General features: G+C 35.4%; 1 pseudogene; it reads right to left on the bottom strand.

The window, feature by feature from the left end:
• The window catches only part of LOC116868848, a 7,921-nt pseudogene extending 2,967 nt beyond the window's left edge, over positions 1–4,954 (bottom strand).

Raw genomic sequence — 4,954 nt, forward strand, 5'->3', positions numbered from 1 at the left:
ACCCGATGAAAGTCAGTTATGGAAAGTCCAGAACTAACATCATACTGGATGCTTTTCCTCTAAGATCAGGAACAAGACAAGGACATTTGCTCTTACCACTTTTTGCTCAACATTATACTGGAGGATCTAATTGGGGCATTGAGCAAGAAAAAAAAAAATACAGATTGGAGAGAAAGAAGTGGGACTATATTTGCATATGACATTATCTGATATATAGAAAACTCAAAGCCACTGAAAAAAATTAGAACTAATACACAAGTTCGTCAAGTTTGCAGATACAAGATCAATATATAAGATCAATATACAAAATCAGTTATTAAATTTCTATACACCTGCAATGAACAATCCAAAAACTAAATCTCACAGTAGCATCAAAAAGAATAAAATATTTAGGAATAAATTTAATGAAGGAAATGCAAAATGGTTACTCTGAAAACTACAAAACATTGTTGAAAGAAGGTCAAAATAAATGAAAAATCTCATATTTGTGGATGGGAAGACTTGACTGTTAAGATGACAGTACTCCCAAGTGAATCTACAGATTCAACACCATCCCTATCAGAATCCAGCTAACTTCTTTGCACAAATTAAAAGTTGATTCTGTAATTCATATGGAATCGCAGGCAACACAGAATAACTAAAACTATACTGAAAAAATAACAAAGACTCAGATATCCCAGTTTCACAACTTAATAGAAAGCAACAATAACCAAGACATGTGGTATGAGCACAAAAATAGGCAGATAGCTGAATGGAAGAGAACTGGAGTTCAGAAATTAACCTATGCTTCTATGGTCAGTCAGCTGATTTTCAGCAAGGATGTCAACACCAACAAAAGGGGAAACTGTTTTGACAAAGGGTGTTGAGACAACTGGATAGTCACATGCAAAAGAATTAAATTGGACCTTTCCCTTCTACCATGTACTAAAATTAACTCAAAATGGACCAAAGACCTAAATATTAGAACAAAAGTAAACTCATAGAAGAAAAGATAGGGATAAATCTTCATGATACAGGATTTGACAAAGAATTCTTAGATGTGACACTAAAAGCAAGAACAATAGAAAATAAGATAAATTAGGCCATCAAAATTAGACAGTTTTTGTTTCAAATAAAACTATCAAAGTAAAGTGACAACCACCAGAATGGGAGAAAATATTTACCAATCATACATCTGAAAGGGACCTATATCTACAATATTATAAAAAACTCTTACAACTCAAAAATGCAAATCAAAACAGTATGGTTTTGCATAAAAATAGGTAAATTAATAGAAACACGAAATAAGCCCATGCATACATGATCAATTAATTTATGATGAAAGAGCCAAGAATATACAATGGGGAAAAGACAGTCTCCTCAATAAATGGTATTTGGAAAACTGGTCAGCCATCATACACAAAAATAAATTTAAAATGGATGAGAGACTTGAATGTAAGACTTGAAACTTAAAACTCCCAGAAGAAAACATAGGTAGTAAGCTCCTTGACATCAGTCTTGGCAATGATTTTTTGGACTAAAGACAAGGAAAGCTTAAACAAACATAACTACATCAAACTAAAAAGCTTCCGCACAGGAAAGGAAACCATCAATAAAAAGGCAACCTACTAAATGAGAGAAGATATTTACAAATCATATATCCAATAAGGGGTTAATATCTGAAATATAATTTTTAAAAACTCCTCAATAACAAAAAGCAAACTGATTAAAAAATGGACAGAGAATCTCAGTACACATTTTTCCAGAAAAAACATGCAGATGGACAGCAGGCATTTGAAAAGGTGCTCAACATCATTAATCATCAGGGAAATGCAAATCAAAACCACAGTGAGATATCACATCACACCTGTCACAAATGTCTATTTTCAAAATTAAAAAAAAAAAGGTTGTTGAGGATGTGGAGAAAATTGAACCCTTGTTCACCATTGGTGGAATTTAAATTGGTACAGCCACTATGGAAAACATATAGAGATTCCTCAAATAATTAAAAATAAAACTTCCATATGATCCAGCTTGTGGGTATTTATCGGAAGAAAACTAAAATAGTAACTCAAAAAGATATGTGCACCCCCAGGTTTATTGCAGCACTAGTCACAATAACCAAGGTATGGACATAATCTAAATGTCCATCCATGAACGAATGGTTAAAGAAGTTGTGGTGTATATATACAATGAAATACTACTTATCCATTAAAAAGAAGGAGATCTTGCCATTTGTGACAAGAAGGATGGACCTTGAAGATATTATGCTAAGTGAAATAATTCAGACCCAGACTAATATTGTATGATTTCACTTACATCTGAAACCTAAAAAAACAAACCAACCAACCCAAACTCACAGATAGGGAGAGCAGATTGGTAGTTGCTAGAGGAGGGGATGAGGGAGGTGGGCAAAATGGGTAAAAGGGATTGAAAAGTGCAAAGTTCCAATTACAAAATAAATAAGTCATGCAGGTGTAATGTACAACATGGTGACTATAGTAAATAATACAGCATTGCATATTTGAAAGTATTGCATATTGAAACTATGTATGATGATGGATATCAACTAGACTTGTGATCATTTTGCAACATATACAAATATTGAATTATTATGTTCTATACTTGAATATTATAATGTTATATGTCAATTATAACTCAATTTTATAAAAAAAGAAATTTTAAAAAATCTAACAACCCTTAAAGAAATTTAAAGATCTAATAATCCTTTTTAAAAAGTAGTGGAGGGGCATCTGGGTGGCTTAGTTAAGTGTCTGATTTCAGCTCAGGTCATGATCTCAAGGTTCTGGGATCTAGCCCCACAACGGGCTCCCTGCTCAGTGGGGACACTGTTTCTCCCTCTCCCCTCCCCATGCTTGTGCGCTCTCAAATAAATAAATAAAAATATTTTTAAAAATTTTTAAAAATAGGTGTGCCTGTGTGGCTTAGTGGGTTAAGCCTCTGCCTTCAACTCAGATCATGATCTCAGGGTCCTGGGATCAAGCCCCACATGGGGCTCTCTGCTCAGCAGAGAGCCTGCTTCCCTCTCCCCCTCTGCCTGCCTCTCTGCCTCCTTGAGATCTCTCTCTTGCTGTCAAATAAGTAAATCAAATCTAAAAAAAAAAGAATTGAGCCCATCATCATTTGAAAAAAAATTTAAAAATAAAAAATAGTGGAAAATCTAAATTTTTGAATAAGCTAAATAAATAATAGAAAGGGGAAAATGAAGAGAGAAATCCTAAAGCAGTAAGAGGCAGAATAAAGTGATTTAATGACACGTTGGCATCACAGAGCGGTCAGGGGTCCAGAGGTTGTGAAGATCAGTCCTGCTCTCAGAACCAAGCCCTTCCCAGAAGACAGTGTATTTTGACTCCATATAAACAGTCAAAAGATATTTTGACAAGTATATTAAATAAGTTTTGAGCCTCAATCTGAGTGAAAATGGAGTCAAGCTGTTAGAGCTTTCTAGACATAGATAAATGCATCATGATATCCTTAAAACATTTCTGTTTCAAAGCATCACCCAAAGCTTTTTTTTTTTTCAGGATGATTTAAAGGATACAGATTCCCATTTTGCCAGGTATGCTTTTTAAAAGATTCTTCCTTATTCTAAAATGTATGTATCTATTACATTACATTACATCAAATGTTTTATTTATATCGGTATATATAAGAAATGAAGCAAACATCCACTTAATAACTAAATACCTACAAGAACTAAATGCCTGTGAGGAATAAGAACGCTGCTCTAGAAGCACCCATGTGCCCTTCGGGATCTTTCAGCTCTCCCTCTCTGGAGGAAAGCACTCTCCTGCCTTGTTTCTCTCTTCCTTGTCTTTACCATCTCATCACATAGTATGTATCCCCAAACATTAATTAGGTATTAATTTGCACTTCCATGGTACTAAAGAGGTTGAGTGTATTTTTTGTTGGCCATTTGAGTTTCCTCTTTTGTGAAGTGCAGATTCTAGTCTTTGATCCTTTTACTGTTGGACTGTCTTTTTCTTCTTAATTTGTTGTTGTTGATTTGTTAAGTTCCTCTATCCATTCTTTATCAGATATATGTCGCAAACATGTAAGAAGACGGGGAGGTACCCAGATGAGCTTCAAGAACAGGTGAAGACTCCAGGGTCTTGCAGGTGGAGTTAAAGTTCTCCAGACACGGAGAAAATTCCACACAGAGGGAACAGTTTATGCAAAGATTGTATTTGTTTAAGGACCTCCAATTAACAGAATTTGGAAAACATAAAAAAGGAGAAAGAACCACTTTCCCTTCTCAGACCTCCTCAGGCAAATTAGATTTGCTTCTGGATTTAACATTTTTAGTTTTAATGTGGATGAAACAGATTTGTGTGTTTGTCCAGTTTGGGCTTTCACTCAGCTCTTTGAAGCCTCATCTCTGAAAAAATACAGCGTATTTCTGGGCAAGGGGGAGGCAGGAAATTAAGGGAAACCATCCTCTAAAAAGAGTTTTTATTATCCAGACTTGCTCCCTTAAAATTTTTGAAGTACCCTAAAGAAGGGTTTAAAACTACGACCTAAAGAGATCATTAGATTATTCATAATCAATCTGTCCTTCAGAGGACATAATTTATTTGAATTTCCTTGGGCATCACTTAGGAACAGCAAGCAGTTCAAAGCCTGAAATGGATTTTCCCCTTATTTGTTATTTCTACAGTTGACAGATCTTTTGGCTAAGCAGGGATTTGGCAATGTTGGGTTCTTGATTTCAGTTTTTTAAAAGAGCAGTTAAGGAAAATTGTAATTCTGAGGTGACATACCTTTGAAACCTCATTTGGCCTCTTATTACCTCATTCATTAGAGCAAGAAGCACTCTGGCTGGAGTGCTGTGGCCCAGGGAGAGGGTGACTCTTATTTTGTTCTCCAACTGACTGGGCCTCAGAGCCGGGTGGAGGAAGACTGAAAATAGTCTTTTCTTGGCTGCACTGTCAGGCGGGAGGGCCTCTCTAATCAT

Source organism: Lontra canadensis, unplaced genomic scaffold, assembly GCF_010015895.1.
Source record: "Lontra canadensis isolate GAN:19392208 unplaced genomic scaffold, GSC_riverotter_1.0 scaffold17, whole genome shotgun sequence".
NCBI lineage: Eukaryota > Metazoa > Chordata > Mammalia > Carnivora > Mustelidae > Lontra > Lontra canadensis.